The sequence below is a fragment of the Lathyrus oleraceus genome, chromosome 5 (genome assembly GCF_024323335.1).
Source record: "Lathyrus oleraceus cultivar Zhongwan6 chromosome 5, CAAS_Psat_ZW6_1.0, whole genome shotgun sequence".
In the NCBI taxonomy this organism is placed as follows: domain Eukaryota; kingdom Viridiplantae; phylum Streptophyta; class Magnoliopsida; order Fabales; family Fabaceae; genus Lathyrus; species Lathyrus oleraceus.
In genome coordinates, this window is record NC_066583.1 from 117,550,316 (window position 1) to 117,568,360 (window position 18,045).

Consider the following 18,045-nt stretch of genomic DNA (forward strand, 5'->3'; position numbering starts at 1 on the left):
CACTCGAGCATTACACTCCATGTCATCGAGGAAAACAATTTCGAGTTAAAACCTGCTCTGTTGCAAATCGTGTAACAAAACCAGTTCTATGGTAGCCCTACAGAGGACCCAAACCTTCATCTGTCACTGTTTATGCAGTACGCAGACACATTGAAAGCCACACAGCTACGTCTCTTCCCCTTTTCTTTAAGAGATAGAGCTAGAGCCTGGCTCCAACCTCTACCATCAAACTACATCACCACATGGAACAAATTGAGGAAAGCCTTATTGGCACGATACTTCCACCTAGAAAGACAACTATGCTAAGAAGCCAAATTAACAAATTTAGACAGAAGGATGGAGAATGACTTTTCGAAGCATGGGAAAGATACAAAGATATGGCGAGACTATGTCCACATGATAGACTCGAAGAATGGCTAGTTATCCACACCTTCTAAAATGGTCTCCTGTACAACAAAAAATTGATCATAGACGTTGCAGCTGGAGGCGCCCTGATGGACAAACCCTTTCAAGAAGCCTATCATCTCATAGAGAATATGGCACATAATCACTACCAATGGGGAAGAAAGCGAACTCATGTAAAAAAAATCCAAGATGAAGGGAAGTATGTATGAATTTAATGGCATAAACCATGTCAATGCTAAAGTAGACGCCCTTTCTCAAAAGATCGAAAGTTTGACCATAATTCCAGCAACCACAGTGGTTGTAGTGACACCTAACTGCAAGCTGTGTAGAGCCCCTGGATACATCACCCCCAAATGTTAATTATTAGCTGGAATTCCATCTGACCAGTTGAATTATACCCAAGGAAATCCATACTCCAATACCTAAAACTATTGTTGGAGAAATCACCCTAACCTTTGTTATAAGAAAAATAATGCGTTGTTTGCTCCAAGCCAAACACCTACTACTTCTCCTGGTTATACAAAAGAAGCACCGACTGCTCCTCAAGCACCTAAAAAGTGTAATCTTGAAATAATGATGGAAGCTTTCGTCGCTTATAATACTCAACAAAACAAGGAGTTTATGAACCAAAATTTTCACACCAACGAACTAGTAAAACAGTTAACAAAGAAGATAGATGCTTTGGCCATCCATAAAAAAATGCTAGAGACACAAATCTCCCAAGTGGTGCAGTAACAAGCAACTAATGCTGCCCCAACCGGCATTTTTCTTGGCCAACCACAACCAAGCCCAAAGGGCCACACCAACGCTATAACACTGCGAAATGGGACAAAATTAGACAGTCTCGTTTATCCGAGAGCAAAAAACCAGACGATAATTAAGAAAAATGATGAGATAGATAAGGAGCCAGAGAGAATAATATACAATAGCACATTAGGAGAACCAGAAAAGACAGATAAGTCAAACACTAAGTATAAGGAGAACTGAGAAAAAGAGAAACCATATATGCCTTCACCTCCATATAAGCCACCTATTCCATACCCTCAAATACTAGCTAAATCTAAAACAGAGGGTGAGGTCAAAAAGTTTTTAGAACTTCTGAAGCAACTTACATAGAAATTCCTTTCTCTGAAGTAATTACTCAAATGCCTTCCTACGCCAAATTTCTCAAAGAAATCCTTTTGAACAAAAGGAAGCTTGGCGATGATAGTACTATAGCACTGACTGAAGATTGTAGTGCAATCATACAAAACAAAATGCCTTAATAACTAAAAGATCCAGGGAGTTTTCTCTATTCCTTGTGTTATCAGAAATTTTTTTTATTGATAAAGCACTGTGTGATCTCGGAGATAGTGTAAGCTTAATACCCCTCTCAATTAGTGAAAGACTAAACCTAGGAAGCCTAAAGCCCACTAAAATGTCCCTTCAATTAGCCGACCACTCAATTAAATACCCTGTAGGCATCCTGGAAAATGTTCCTGTAAGAATTGGTCAACTGTACATCCCTACAGATTTTGTAGTGATGGATATTAAGGAAGACTCAAGTATTCTAATTCTGTTAGGAAGACCCTTTTTAGCCACTGCAGGAGAAATAAATGACGTAAAGAGAGGGAAGCTAACTTTCAAAGTAAGTTAGTAGAAATTTGAGTTTATCCTTTCCAAATTCATTAAAACGCCTGCCAATAGATGATACTTGTTATGTTAGAGACATCATTGACGAATGCATAAAAGAATTGGAGATGGAAACACCTCAAGATACTGAAGTCCTAAAAGTTCCAGCAGCACCTGTACTCGAAGATGATGAATGGCGTCAACCATATGAGGATGAAAAGTTAAGAGAATGTCTTGAACCTACCCCCGATCATATGCCTGGCCAAAATCAACCATCAGTAGAACTTAAAGTGTTGCCTAAAAAACCTAAGATACAAATTTCTAAATAAAAAAATTAATCGCCCTGTGATAGTCAATGCAAACCTAGGTCCAGAAGAGACTGAGCGATTATTGGTTGTATTAAGTAAGTATGCTACAACTCTAGGGTATACCATCTTTAATTTGAAACAAATTAGTCCCTTTGTATGTATGCACCAAATTATGTTAGAACAGGACCAAAGAACCTCTAAAGAATATCAAAGGAGAATTAATCATATCATGAGTGACGTAGTAAAAAGAGAAGTACTAAACTACTAGAAGCATGAATCATATACCCGATATCTGACAACAAATGGGCCAGTTCAATACACACCGTACCTAAAAAAGGAGGAGTTACGATAGTTAAAAATGAGAAAGGCGAAGCCATAGCCAAACGTGTAGAAACAGGTTGGAGAATGTGCATAGATTACAAAAAATTGAACAAAGTCACCCGTAAAGATCATTTCCCTTTACCTTTCATTAACCAAATGCTTGAACCCTAGCTAGGCACTCTCACTTATGCTACTTAGACGAGTACTCAGGATTCTTTCAAATCCCAATCCATGTTGACAACCAAGAGAAGACTACCTTCACTTGTCCATATGGCATGTTCGCTTACCGACGAATGCCTTTTGGACTATGCAACGCTCCCGTGACTTTTTAGATATGCATGATGGAAATATTTACAGATTTTCTAGATAGAATCATGGAAGTCTTTATGGATGATTTATCAGTATACGGGTAGAGCTTCGAAGGTTGTCTTGCAAGTCTAGAGATGGTTTTAGGAGAGATATATACAAGTTAACCTAGTGCTTAATTGGGAAAAATGCCATTTTATGGTTAGAGAAGGAATAGTTCTTGGACATATAGTGTATGAAAAAGGGATCGAAGTAGATAAATCTAAAATTGAGGTAATTGAAAAACTCAAACCACCAAAAACTGTTAGAGAAATACGAAGTTTCCTATGACATATCGGTTTTTATCATTGCTTCATTAAAGAATTGTCTAAGATAACGAAACCCTTGACTGATATTTTAATGAAAGATGTTGAATTCATTTTTGATGATTTTTTTTGGAAGCATTTCAATTGCTTAAACAAGCCTTGATTTCTGCGCCCATTATGCAACCTCCTGATTGGAGTCAATCGTTTGAGATTATATGTGACGTAAGCGACTACGTTGTAGGCACTGTCTTGGGGAAGTGGAAAGATAAGAAACTACACGTAATATATTATGCAAGTAGAATCTTATACACATCCCAAATGAATTACACCATTATCAAGAAAGAACTCCTAGTTGTGGTCTTTGTAATAGATAAATTTAGTTCCTACTTAGTGGGAGCTAAAATGGTCGTTTACACGGACCATGCAACTATTAGGTATCTGCTGAGTAAGAAAGGTGTTAAACTAAGACTCATTATATGGATCTTGCTACTACAAGAATTCTACTTAGAAGTAAGGGACAAAAAGGGAACAGAAAATGTGGTGGTAGATCACCTTTCCAGATTAGAAAATGTCAAGTATGAATAAGTACCAATTAATGACGATTTCCCTTACGACATACTTGTAGCATATTTGGGAAATGAAACCCAATTGTTCTCAACATGATGACTCCTCTTAAGGGGATAACTACGATAATGAAAGCAAAGAAGACATGCAAACTATATTAGCATAGTCCACAGTCCCATGGTATGCCGACTTCGTCAACTACCTAGCAGCCATAGTATTACCCTCAGAACTAACTTATCAATAGAAAAAGAAATATTTCCACGACCTTAAACATTATTATTGGGACGAATGTCTCCTATTCAAAAGAGACGTCAATGGTTTTCTCCATCGATGTTCCCCTGAAGAAGAGGTCGATAACATCATAACCCACTACCACACTGCCCCTATCAAGGGCACACTAGCATGTCTAAGACATGTAAATTCTTCAATCAGACCTTATTGGACTCACTAATGGAAGGTCATCCACACTGCCGTTACTAAATATGATCGGTGCCAACGCCATGGAAACATATCTCGATGCGACAAGATGCCTCTGAAAAACATCTTAGAAGTAGAAGTCTTTGACATATGGGGAATTGATTTCGTGGGTCCTTTCCCATCATCATTAGTAAATAAATTCATACTCATCGCAATAAATCATGTATCTAAGTGGATTGGGGCGATATCTTCTCCTACGAACGATGTATGAGTCGTGGTCAAGATGTTCAAAAACAATATATTTCCTAGATTTGGTATTCTGAGACTCGTCATCAGTGACGATGGGTCTCACTTCATATCAAGAATATTTGCAAAGCGGTTACTTAAGTATGGAGTCAAACACCGAATAACACCCCCCTATTGTAACGGTAAATTCATGACCATTAAGCTATTGATGAACTTAACGTCAATAAAACTAGAGTCGCCACCGCGCTTTTATTATTTCCAAGGGAAAAGGGAAAAGTACTAACAAAACCCAAAGATAAGAAGTTTTCAAATCAAAACTAATAAAATTCCAGAGATTACAGGTAAGGGGGTTGGTTACATAGAGGGAAGGTGTTAGCAACCAAAGTGTCATAGGTACTCCTCGAGAGCCCTTTTTTGTGTGCATACGTGTTTTTTATACAAAATGATATTTGCAATAAATAGACTGGAAGGATGAGAAAATAATTCATTAATTATAATTTTGTGTTTGACAAGATCTTCGGACTTGTGCCTACGTACCAATATAAAAATGAGGGATCAAAACCTTGTAGTTCGTGGTAACAATTTCAAAGTGAATGAGTTGCTTTTAACAAAAAATTAAGTTTAAGAAAGGCACAAAAGGCCTAAAAAGGTTTGAATTAGTGTTAGTTCTTTTTGTCTTTTCAAATTTTAAGTCAAGTATAGTTAAGTTCATTTACAAATTTGATTAAGGAAAGAGTTTAAAAATGCAATGGCATAAGGCCAAAGTTTCTAATTTGCAATAAAGTCAAAGTTTTGAAATCACAAGCAAAGAAGATTTTTAAAAGGAGGGAGAGATTTGAAATTAAGTAAATGGGAGGAGATGAAGAGACTAATCCTAAGAAAAAATTTAAAAGTTAAGAGTTGAAAAGATCTGACCAACGGGATGCAATCCAATAGACAAGAATGTCATATAGAAACCCAAATTTCCCTTGGACTTTAGAGTCAAGCAATATCAATACACAAATAGCAAGATGGAGAGCAAGGCATCAAATAAAGATAGCCACATCCAAGCTTAGCAACTCTATGATCTTCTTCATAATCTTCCATGTATCAGATGGCATAATCCTTGACTGGCTCAGAGATAGGCATTATACGCAGGTTTAAAGTATAAACTTTAATAGGACCATGTAGCAGATGAATTCAAATGGGATCCCAAAACTTGCATCAGATGAAAATTCACTTCATAAGCACTTGGTTTTAGAAACAAATTGGCATTGGCCAAGTCCTTTTGCATAGGGAGTGTTGCCTAATTCTAAGTCCAACGTCTCAAATCAAATCCAACAGTCCACAAAAGTGTCTTTTAAAGTTTTTGTTGTTATTACGTACATTAAGGTCAAAAGACCACAAACAAAATACACAAACAAGTATATACAATCACAATGTATTCACAAGATATGGCTCAAGTGAGCAAAGTGAAAATGACATTAAAATAAACAAATTAAATGGTATGAATAATGGCAAATGGATAAAGACTTGAATTCAAAATGCATAAAAGTAAATGGGTTGAAATTAAATGTTAGTTGATGTTAGTTGATTAGAAGTTAGTATTGCTTTTGCTTTTCAATTGCTTAAGTCATTCTTTGGAGAACACTCAACCCACTATTCATAAGCATGAATCCTTGAACCAAGACATCTTCCAAAGGAAGGAAAAAATGTCAAGTTTCCATACAATACCATGAAAGGGGGGAGACTTACAATCTCACTTACTAGAATGCTATGCCTTTTGTGTCAAAATTCAGCACTATGTTAAGCAATCGTAACTGGACTTATGCAGAAGTCACAACTATTTGAGGCATGTCAATAGAAATTTTAGTGTTAATGCATGTTAGAGATATGGTATTATGAACCATACTCCTAAAACATACCACACTCAATAGGAAATGGCAAAGGGGTGAACCTAATCTAATCCATACTTATGTTGAGTTTGCAATCCACTAGCCTTAGGATATAGAGATATCATAAGTCCATGAAATGAATGATAATAAAATGGGAATGAGATGAAGAGGGAGGAGGAATGGAATCAACACAAATTGGTCAAAGAAGGACTTTTATCAAATTAAAATCATTCATTCATTTTGGGAGATGAAATGTACATTTCATCAATTCCCTAAATCTAATGATTTTAAATCAACAAAGTCAAATCAACCTTGACCAAGACCCAACAACAATAGTCAAACTCAACAAGTCAACACAAATAGCTCAACACAATTTATTTGTAATTAAACAATTAAAAATCAATTAAAAAATACATTAAATTAAATTATGGTTGGTCAAAATCCTAAAACCTCATCAAAATACAAAATAAATGGCCATGAGATTTATCATAGGTCAAACAAGGTCAAAGGACCTTGGAGAAATTTTTTCATTATTTTTGGAAACTCAAAAGTATTTTTAAACAATTAAAAATATGCACAAAACAATTAAATTTCGAAAAATATTAATAATGATCCAAAAAACAATTTCAATTCAGAAAATGAAAGAGGAATTTATTTGAATTTATTTGGTGAAAGTCTCATATTTTTTGGATCAATATTAAAATTTATATGAATTAATGAAAATAAAGCAATTAAACTAAAAATCAGAAAATGCTAAAATACGTGGACCAGTTGACCTCTCTCATTAATTGAGGTGGCAAATCAAGTGGATCTCAACGTGCGTTCCATGATGGACCTAAGTCAATGCGCTGCAGGGATGGTAATCAAAATCAACGCGTCAGATTAAAATAAAATAGATGGATCCTATGGTCTGAGACATCCCAACGCACTGCCAGAGCTACATCTCCGATCTTCTTCTCTGGTGAACCTCACCGGACTGGTCCACCCTCCACCATCACCAAAATGAAAAAGGAGGACATCCATTTAAAGTAAAAATGTTCAAGAGCTAGAATCTGGCCTCAATTTCATCTAACTCCAAGTATATTGAAAGATACAGGGAGTTGAATTTTGAGGATCATGATCTGAGTCGCTTAAATTTGACCTCAAAGCAACTCAATCTTCTTGCCTACATTGGTAGAACTTCAGACAACCAAAAATAAAGAAGAATTATGGAGAATTGAGTGAGAATCAAAGAGATGAAAAATTGAGAAAATCACCTTCACTGCAGGTTCAGATGGCCACGATCTTGCTCTTAATTGTGCTTGGTCTTGCTCTGCATGCTTGATGGATTGTAAATGAATCAAGAAAGAAGCAGTACTCTTGGAGTTTTGAATCCCAAAATAGTGGAAATTCAAACTCGATTTCCAATGGAAATCCTCAAGGTTATCCTCTGAATGAAGGTGTTTAGGGCTAGGGATTCAAAGCTGGCATGCAAGGGTCCTCAATTCTTAGTGAAAGAGCTTCTATTTATAGCTAAGACATTGTTATTTGCACACTTGTTTCAAACTTTCAAAAATAGCAATTTCACTTTGCATGGATGCATGGGTGTGTGATAGGCCCATGTAATAATTCATTCAGGTCCAAAAACATGTGTAAGCATTGCTGAAGTCATGTTAACAAGCCATGCATTTGTGTATGGAAGATGGAAGTTCAATTATGCCAAATGGTGATCCAACTTTAAGCCATGCGCAAGTCACTCATGCTTTGTCCAAATGGGATGAAATTAGACTTTTTAGAAAGGTTAGATCAAGAGGAACAACTTTCATGTTGAACACTTTTTCATTTGAAGCTTGAATCATGATTAATTTTAAGGTGGAAGTTTGGAAAATCAAACATATCAAACATTTTCTAAGTGTCAAGCCATATGTTAACTTCTTCCACCTTGAGTAATTTTTTCTATGGACTTCAAATGAGAAACGTTCCTTCATAAAAGTTGTATCTCTATCAAAGTCCTTCAAATTGGTCAAAATTTGACCTCGTCTGGATTTAGCATGAAGGAGTTATGCATTTTAGAAGTTGAGGAAAATCACTTGTTCAATGGTATTGGCCCAAAATGACCCATAATGTATCCTCATATCAAATGCATTTAAAAGTTGAATTTTCTCTTCCTCCAAACATAAAATTTGAATTAGACATCTTTAATTTTATCATGCAACTTGAATGGATTTCATCTCATAAAAATTGAGCAAGTTATGGTTTTGGTAAGTTGACCTTCAAATTAGGGTTTAGACAAAATGACTTTCCAAGCAAACTTAGCTCTAGACTTCAACATCAAAGTTGTTTGGAATATCATTTAGAGTAACTTTTCTCTTGGGATCATTTTTATATGATAAAAATTGTAGGAGATAGGGTCTAGGGAACCCCAGTTTTGATCAATTGAATTCCTCTGGTCAACCACTATGAACCAACTTGCTAGCTTGACATTCTCTTGGCTTTTGGGTCTCATGGAGGATATTATATGCATAATATGATCAAATGTGAAGTATCGCTTAAAATATTTGATCAATTGTTGAAGAAATTTGTTGAAGAAGTTACTGTAAGACCCCAATTTTGACCCTAAGATCCCTCATGTAACTTTATCATAGGCATTAGCATGTGATCATACCTTGGCATCCTCCTTCCCCCTTTTTCATTGGGTTTGTTTTGGGATAGATCACCAAATACTTTGTGATTGTATCATACTTGTATTTTATCATTTCACTAACCAAAATACCCAAAATATGTCTTTGTATTTGCCTAACTCTTTTGTAGGAAAGGCATGATCCCATTGATTCATCAAGTTCACATCTAGGGTTTGAGACCCTCATGATAAAAGAGCACAACCAAGAATTTATCCAAGAATGGTTATGAGCATCATATATGAGTCCCAATGTTCTCTACATGTTATATTGATCAAGTTTTCTTCAAGAGTTTGAGGGTTATTTGCCTTGGAAACCCTAGTTTGACTGGGTATCTTGAGTAACTTTTCCAACAACTATCTCACCAATTGATCAAATTTCTCAAGGTACACTTCAAAATTCATCATATTATTCATATATGATCTACCATGAACCAAGAAAGTCAAGAGAATTGGAAGTTAGCAAGTTGGTTGATGGTGGTTGGTCAGATGAATTCATCTGATCAAAACTGGGTCTCCCTAGACCCTATATTCTACAATTTTCACCATATGAAAATGATTACAAGATCAAACTTACTCTAAATTACATTACAAACAACTTTCATGTTGAGACCCAAAGCTATTTTTTCTTGGAAAATCATTTTCTATGTTGAAACATTATAGGTCATTTTGTCTAAACCCTAATTTGAAAGTCAACTTCCCAAGGCCATAACTTGCTCAATTTTTATGAGATGAAAGATTTACAAGTTTCACAATCAAATTAAATGTGTCTACTTCAACTTTTATGTTTGGAGTGGGAGCTAATTCAACGTTTTTGAGCATGTGATATGAGGTTACATTATAGGTCACTTTTGACCTATACCATTAATCAAGTGATTTTTCCAAACTTCAAAAATGCATAAATCTATAATTTCAAATCCAAATGACATGAAATTGGTGACCATTTTGAAGGTCTTTGAAAGAGATACAAGTTTGATGAAGACACTTTTCTCATTTGAAGCTCATATGAAAAGTTAAGCAAGGTGGAACATTGAGACATATGGCTTGACACTTAGAAAAATTTTGATATGTCAAAAATTTCCAAACTTCCACCTCAAATTTCTTCATGATATAAACTACAAATGGAAAAGTGTTGAACATGAAAGTTATTCCTCTCAATGTCACATTTCCAAAGAGCTCAAATTCATCCATTTTGGACAAGGAATGGATAGGCTGCGCATGGCATGAACATGGTGTCATCACTTGGCAAGGATCAAACTTCAAATCTTCATGTACACTTGCCTTGCAACCCAAGTTGAATTCAGACTATCTCACACTCATTTGTGGACTTAGGGCAATGATTTTATGGGCCTATGCGAGCCCAGGCACCCATGCATCATCAATACCAAATTTGAAAAGTGGATTTCAAGTGTGCAAAAAACAATGGTTTCAGCTATAAATAGAGCCTCATATGCTCAGCATTTGACACACATTGGCGCCAAATTTGATCCCCAATCTCTAACCCTCACATTGCAAAGGATAATCCTGAAAAATTCACTTGAATTTGAGTTTAAATTTCCACTGTTTTGAAATTCAAAACTCCAGGGATCCACAACCTTTTGAGCATTTAATCCTTCTTCTGCAAGCATTTGGAGTGAGATCAAGCACGAGCAAGAGCAAGATCAGTTGAATCCAGACCTCCATTAAAGGTATTTTTTAGAAATTTTGATCTCTTCGATTCTCTCTAATTCTTGCTCAACTCTATTGATTCTTTGGTTGTCTAAAGTCCTACCAATGTAGGCAAGAAGATTGAGTTGCTTAGAGGCCAAATCGAAGCAACTCAGTTCATGTACCTCAAATTTTAACTCCATGTATCTCTCAATATACTTGGAGTTAGAGTGGATTGAGGCTAGATTCGAACTCAGTGCCCTTTTTACTTTGAAATCATGTCCTTGTTTTTAATTTTGGTGATGGTTATGACTGAACCAGTCCGACGAGGTTCGTCGGAGAAGACAACCGGTCCTTGGCCGCCGGTGGTGTGCTGGATGGTTCTGAGCCATAGGATCCTTTTAAAATGATCTAATCATGAGCGTTCCTTTTGAATACCAACTGTGTGGCGCGCTGACTTAAGTGCATGATGGAACGTGCGTTGGTGGCCACTTGATCTGCCACCTCAATTAATGAGGGAGATCAAGTGGTCCACGTTTTTTCTGATATTTTAATTTTCATTTTAATTGCTTTATTTTCAATAATTCAAATTAAATTTATTATTGATCCAAAAAATATGGGACTTTCACCAAAAAAATTCAAATATTTTCCTCTTTCATATTCTGAATTAAAATTATTTTTTGGATCATTATTAATATTTTTCATGAATTAATTGATTTTGCATTCGTTTTTAATTGTTTAAAAATATTTTTAAATGTCCAAAAATTATGAAATTTTTTCTCCAAGGTCCTTTGACCTTGTTTGACCTATGATAAATCTCATGACCATTTCTTTGGTGTTTAGATGAGATTTTAGGAATCAGACAAACCATATTTAATTTAAATGCACTATTTTAGTATTTTTAATTTGAATAAATGCCAAATAAATTTGTTGACCAATTGTGATGACTTGTTTATGTTTGACCCTTGTTGTTGGGCCTTAGTCAAGGTTGATTTGACTTTGTCAAATTAATATCATTGGATTTAGGGGATTGATGGAATGTATATTCCATCTCCCAAAATGAATGGATGCTATTAATTTTGTAAAAATCCTCCTTTGACCAATTTGTGTTTTGATCCATTTCCCTCCCACTTCATCTTATTCCCTTTCTTCATTCATTCATTCCATTTGGCCTATGATATCTCAAAATCCTAAGGCTAGTTGATTGAAAAACTGACATGAGTATGGATGAGATTATGCCATCCCTTTTGCATATTCTTTTTGTGTGTGGTATGTTTCATGAGCATAGTCTACTATACTATGTCTTTAACATGCATTAACATCAAAATTTTATTGTCCGACCTCAAATAGTTGTGACTTCTAAATAAGTCCAATTACGATTGCTTAACATAGCGCTAAATTTGTGACATAAAAGGCATAAGCATTCTAGTTAGTGAGATTGTAAGTCTCCCCTCTTTCATGGTATTGTATGGAAACATGACCTTTTTTCCTTCCTTTGGAAGATGTCTTGGTTTAAGGATCCATGCTTGTGATAAGTGGGTTGAGTGTTCTCCAAAGAATGACTTCAATTAAAAAGCAAAAGCAAAACAATACTAGTTCTAACTTATTAACTACTAACTTTTAATTTCAAGCCCTTTACTTTAATGCCATTTAATGTTTGCTTTTATTCATTTGACATTGTTCATACTATCCTATTTGTTTATGTTAATGCAACTTTCATTTTGTCCATTTGGACCATATTGTGTGATATATTTTGTTTGTGTATACTTTGTTTGTTTGTGTGGTCTTTGACCATTAATGTACATAATAAAAACAAAAAAAAACCCTAAAAACTTTTGTGTGGACTATTGGTTTGATCTTGGACAAATAGACTTAGAATCTAGGCAACATTCTTATGCTAAAGGACCTGGCCAATGCCAACTTATTGAGAAACCAAGTGCTTGCAATTTGAAACTTCATCTGATACATCATTCAAGATCCTTTTGAGTTCATCTGCAACATGATCATTGTGAAGCTGTTATTTTGAACCTGTGACTTGTGGAATTCATCTGTTACATGGGCTATTTTGGAGAAGATCATGGAATGGATAAGCTTGGATGTGGATATCTTTATTTGATGCCTTGCTCTTCAAGATAATATAATTGTGCATTGTGTTGTTTGATTCTAAAAGTCCAAGGGAATTCTGGGTTTCTATTGACATTCTTGTCTATTGGATTGCTACCCACTTGGTCAGATCTTTTCAACTCTAAAATTTTAAATTTTGTACATAGGGTAGTCTCTTCATCTTCTCCCCATTTCTTTAATTTCAAAATCTCTTTCTCCATTTTTTAAAATCTTCTTTGTATGAACTACTTTTGTTCTAAACTTTGACCACTTTGCAAAAAGATAGAAACTTTGGCCTTATGCCATTGCATTTTCAAACTTCTTTTCTTAAATCAAACTTGTAAATAAACTTAACTATACTTGACCAAAACTTTCAAAAAGGCAAAAAGAACTAACTCATTCAAACCATTTTAGGCCTTTGTGCCTTTCAAACTTAAATTTTGTTAAAAGTAATGTATCCACTTTGAAATTTGTATTACGAACTACGAGGTTTTGATCCCTCATTTTTATGTTAGTACGTAGGCATAAGACCGAAGATCTTATCAAACACAAAAATATAATCAATAAATTCTTTTCTCATTCCCCCATTCTATTTGTTTGTAAACATCACTTTATACCAAGTACATATGCACATAAAAAGGGCTCCCTAGGAGTACCTAGGACACTTTGGGTGCTGACACTTTCCCTTTGTGTAACCAACCCCCTTACCTGTAATCTCTGACATTTTATTAGTTTTGATTTGAAAACTTCTTAGTTTTTGGGTTTTGTTTGTACTTTTTCCCTTTTCCTTTAGAAACAATAAAAGCGCGATGGCGACCCTTGTTATTTGATCTCTAGCTTGTCAATAGCTTGATGATCATGAATTTACTGCTACAGAAATTAAGTGGCGACTCTGCTGGGGAGTAGTCTCCAGTGGTTTTAGCCTACTTTTTGTATGTATATATTTGTATATATGTGATGTTTGTATATATGTATGTGTGATATAATCTGCTTGTTGTGCTTGGTGATCTTTGAGTGGTGAAATAAGTTCTAACCCTAACTTGAGTGTAATTAAGATACGAGGATGATATAGTCATGTTCGACTTATGTGGAGTAGTCCTTAACAAGTTGGCTTGAGATCCACCTGCTCAGTGGAGACTCCTTTTGATTTGGAAATGTCACACAAGTATTTGTGGTTAGGCATTACTATTTCTAATTGGGTCCGAAAAGCTGAGGACCTTAGAACATTTAACCCATCTTGGCCTATTTAGGATGTAGTGCGGAGACTGTTCAAGTGTAGACTTGGTAACATTTGTTACACAATACTACACTAAGACGAGTTTCTCTTGAGAATATTATGGGTCGATGAGTCAGTCATCTTAACCTGTAATATCCGATAGATAGAATTAAGACTCTGGGAGCCTTTTAGAACATGATCTACAAGTTTGTATCCTTAGTTCACTCCTTTGGGATGGTTCTTACCCAGACTTCATGCTCGTGACTTACAACAAACCCTTGACTCTTGGTTGATCCAATCAAGTCTTGTCAATATCAATGGAACTTGGGTGTTGATAAGGTGTAAACCATAATCCACCAAAATGGATGATTGATCTTGTCAATGACTTGATTCATCCTTTGAACTTTATTTGTGTTGTGTATGATCCCTTATTTGTGATTGTTGCATTCATGCATTCATGCGCATCATAACATTCATCACACGAAAATTTCAAGGAACTAAGGTATCATTTGCAAATATTTTCAGACCATGGATTGTGGACGAAGGAACACTAAGAAGTACAGTTTCAGATGTCCCGACTTGAAAGAGTTAAGGAAGCTAGCATCTTTTGTATTAGATCCCTTGGACTTCAAACAATGTCATGGGAAGCTTTTGTCCATATTGTCTGCTGATGTGGTTGAAGGACTCTTGAGTGTACTAGTGCAGTTCTATGATCCTCTCTACCGTTGTTTCACTTTCCTAGATTTTCAGCTTGTGTCTACCTTGGAGGAGTATTCTCATCTCTTGGGGATACCTATTTCTAGTAGAGTTCCTTTTAGTGGATTGGAGGAGATTCCCCGATCTAGTATTATTGTTGAAGCTCTTCACTTGAAGAAGTCTGAGATAGAGGCTCATTGGGTGAAGAAAGGAGGATTGTTTGGATTGCCATCTGATTTCCTCATCAAGGAAGCTACTGCTTTTGCTCAAGCCGGTAGTGTGGATGCTTTTGAAGCTATCTTGGTATTGCTCATTTATGGATTAGCTTTGTTCCCTAACATTGATGGTTTTGTTAATGTTAACGCCATTAGACTGTTCTTGATTGGGAATCCTGTGCCTACTTTGTTGGGTGATATGTATTTCTCTTTGCTTCTAAGAAATTCTAAAGGTGGTGGAACGATTGTCTGTTGCATTCCTCTTCTGTACAAGTGGTTTATTTCACACTTGCCTCAGACACCTGCTTTTGTGGAGAATAAACAATGTCTAAGGTGGTTGCAGAGACTTATGTCTCTCACTAATGATGATATAGTTTGGTATGATCCGTCTTTGAGCAGTTTGGAGATTTATTGATAGTTGTGGTGAATTCTCTAATGTGCCTCTCATTGGTACACATGGAGGAATTAACTACAACCCTGCTTTGGCTTGTCGTCAACTTGGGTTCACCTTGAGAGACAAACCTAATAACATGTTATTAGAAGGTCTTTTCTATCAAGAGGGTAAAGATCCCCAACATTTGAAGCAGAAGATTGTGCATGCTTGGCATAATGTGCACAGGAAAGGAAGATCCGAGCTTGGTCCGCACAATTATGTAGCTTTGGAAGCTTACACTCTTTGGGTGAAGAAGAGAGCTTTGGAGTTGAAGATGCCTTATCCTTGTCAAAGACCTATGTCTATGGTTGAGCCATTAACTCTCCCTAACCAAGATGTAGAGGAGTTGGAAGACGCGCTCGCCAAGATGAAGCAAGAGAAGGACATGTGGGAAGAGCGTTTCCATGCTTTGAGCAAGAAGCATGAAGAGTTGCAGTTGGAGTCTAAGGACAAAGATGCACTTATTGAGCTACTTGAAGACCGAGTGACAAAGAGACAGAGAGAGCCAGAGGTTTCATCTTCTAGCATGCCTCAGCCTTCCGTTGCTTGGAAGAAGATTGTTGATCAACTTGTCCTCGAGAAGACTCAGATGAAGGCTTCTTTTGAGACCGAGATCCGTCGCATTCAAAGGAAGTACGCGCATACAGCCAGATCTTCTGACGATGTTAGGGATCCTTAGGATGACTAGTCTCCTTTTCTCTTGTATTTTTTATTTTGGTTTCTGAAATTGTACTCAGTGTAATCCTCCCAATTTATATAAAATAAAAAGAGATTTTTGGTCATATCAAATTGTTGCAATTTCCATTTAAATATTATATATTTGCAAATGATATAGTAAGTTCCTTGAAAATAAAAATAATCAAGCATTACATTTCATGCATCATTTGCACAAGCAGGTTTTCGCCAGATGTGTGATTGGTGTTTCTTCTGTGCTTTAGCCAAGCTGACTCACCAGTACAATACCCGAGCCAATCATCTAAGAATCATGGAACATTTGGAGCAAGATAACAGAGAGCTGAAGGACGAGATCGCCCGCCTGACTTCCATGATGGAGTCAGTTCTTGCTGCTCAGAATCAAGCTTCTCCAACGCCTACAACTCCTCCCGCGAGGACTGTTACTTTAGAGGTGACTACCTCTACCATGCCTGCTGCTACCACTCACTTCACGCCGAATATGCCTGCCGGATTCCCGTGGGGGATGCCACCCTACTTTGTGCCCGAAGGCTTTGCACCTATATTTGCTTCCATGCCGGCATCTAGCCCGGTCATGTCCATGCCACCTCTCGTTGTGCACACCTTGCCTCGCGTAGAGGATACCATCTATCATTCCGAGCCGTCCGAGGGTCCGGATGTGTATGAGAATATGGACGAGATGAAAGATCAGTTTCTTGAGTTGTGCAAGGAATTGAAGACGCTAAGAGGTAAAGACTTGTTTGGAAAGAGTGTTGCTGAGTTGTGCTTAGTGCCCAACGTCAAGATCCCGATGAAGTTCAAAGTGCCTGACTTTGAAAAGTATAAGGAGAACTCTTGTCCGCTCAGTCATCTTGTGATATATGCCCGCAAGATGTCTACTCAGCCCGACAATGATCAATTGCTTATTCACTAATTACAAGATAGTCTGACCGGTGCTGCACTCCGTTGGTACATGGGGTTGGATAGTGCAAGCATTCACACTTTCAACGACTTGGGAGAGGCTTTTGTGAATCAATACAAGTATAATATGGACATGGCGCCTGATAGAGACCAGCTGAGGTCTATGTCTCAGAAGGACAAAAAGAAATTTAAAGAATACGCGCAAATATGGAGGGAGTTGGCTGCCCAAATCACCCTTCCTTTGGAGGAGAAAGAGATGACAAAAATATTCTTGAAAACTCTGAGTTTATTTTATTATGAACGCATGATCGCTAGTGCCCCCAGTGACTTTACCGAAATGGTAAACATGGGGATGAGACTTGAGGAAGGAGTCCGTGAGGGACGGTTGTCAAGAGATGAGGCGTCAACAAGCAAGAAATATGGTAGCAACTTTGGTAAGAAGAAAGACAGTGAGACGAACGCAGTAATCAGTGGGAGGCAGAAGAGGCCTCAGATCAGAAGGAATCCACCACCCCATCAACATCATCATCATCAAGTGTCATCAGTAATTCCAGAATTTTCTAATCAACAAGCAACACCAATTCAACAACAACAACAACACCAACGTCAACAACAACAACCGCAATAAAGAACGAACACCTACAACAACAACAATACCATTAACAATCATCATCAACAGAACTTTGAGAGGAAAAATGTCTCTTTTGACCCGATTCCTATGTCATATGCAGAGTTGTATCCTTCGTTAGTTCTCAAGAACTTAATTCAACCGAGGAACCCACCGCAGATCCCAGAACCACTTCCCTGGTGGTATAAACCTGAGCTCCATTGTGCTTTTCATCAAGGAGCACCCGGACACGACATTGAAAACTGCTATCCATTGAAGTATGAGGTTCAAAAGCTTATGAAGAGTGGTATGGTGTCCTTTGAGGACCGCGCGCCAAATGTGAAAGCGAACCCTTTGCCCGCTCATAGGAATTCTTCAGTGAATCTGGTGGACGGTTGTCCTGGGGAGTATAAGATTTATGACATTCGGTTTATCCGAAGATCCTTGGTGCAGATGCATAAGGATATATGTTTGGTGAGTTACTGTGAACATGACCATGATGGTTGTGTTGTTTGTAGTGTG

At 36.9% G+C, this 18,045-nt stretch overlaps 1 non-coding gene across 1 annotated transcript; it reads right to left on the bottom strand.

Moving 5' to 3' along the window:
• Positions 1-299: 299 nt before the first annotated feature.
• Positions 300-406, bottom strand: LOC127090129 (small nucleolar RNA R71). The gene has a single exon (XR_007791660.1). It is a non-coding gene; the product is annotated as a small nucleolar RNA R71 (small nucleolar RNA).
• Between the last annotated feature and the right edge of the window lie 17,639 nt (positions 407-18,045).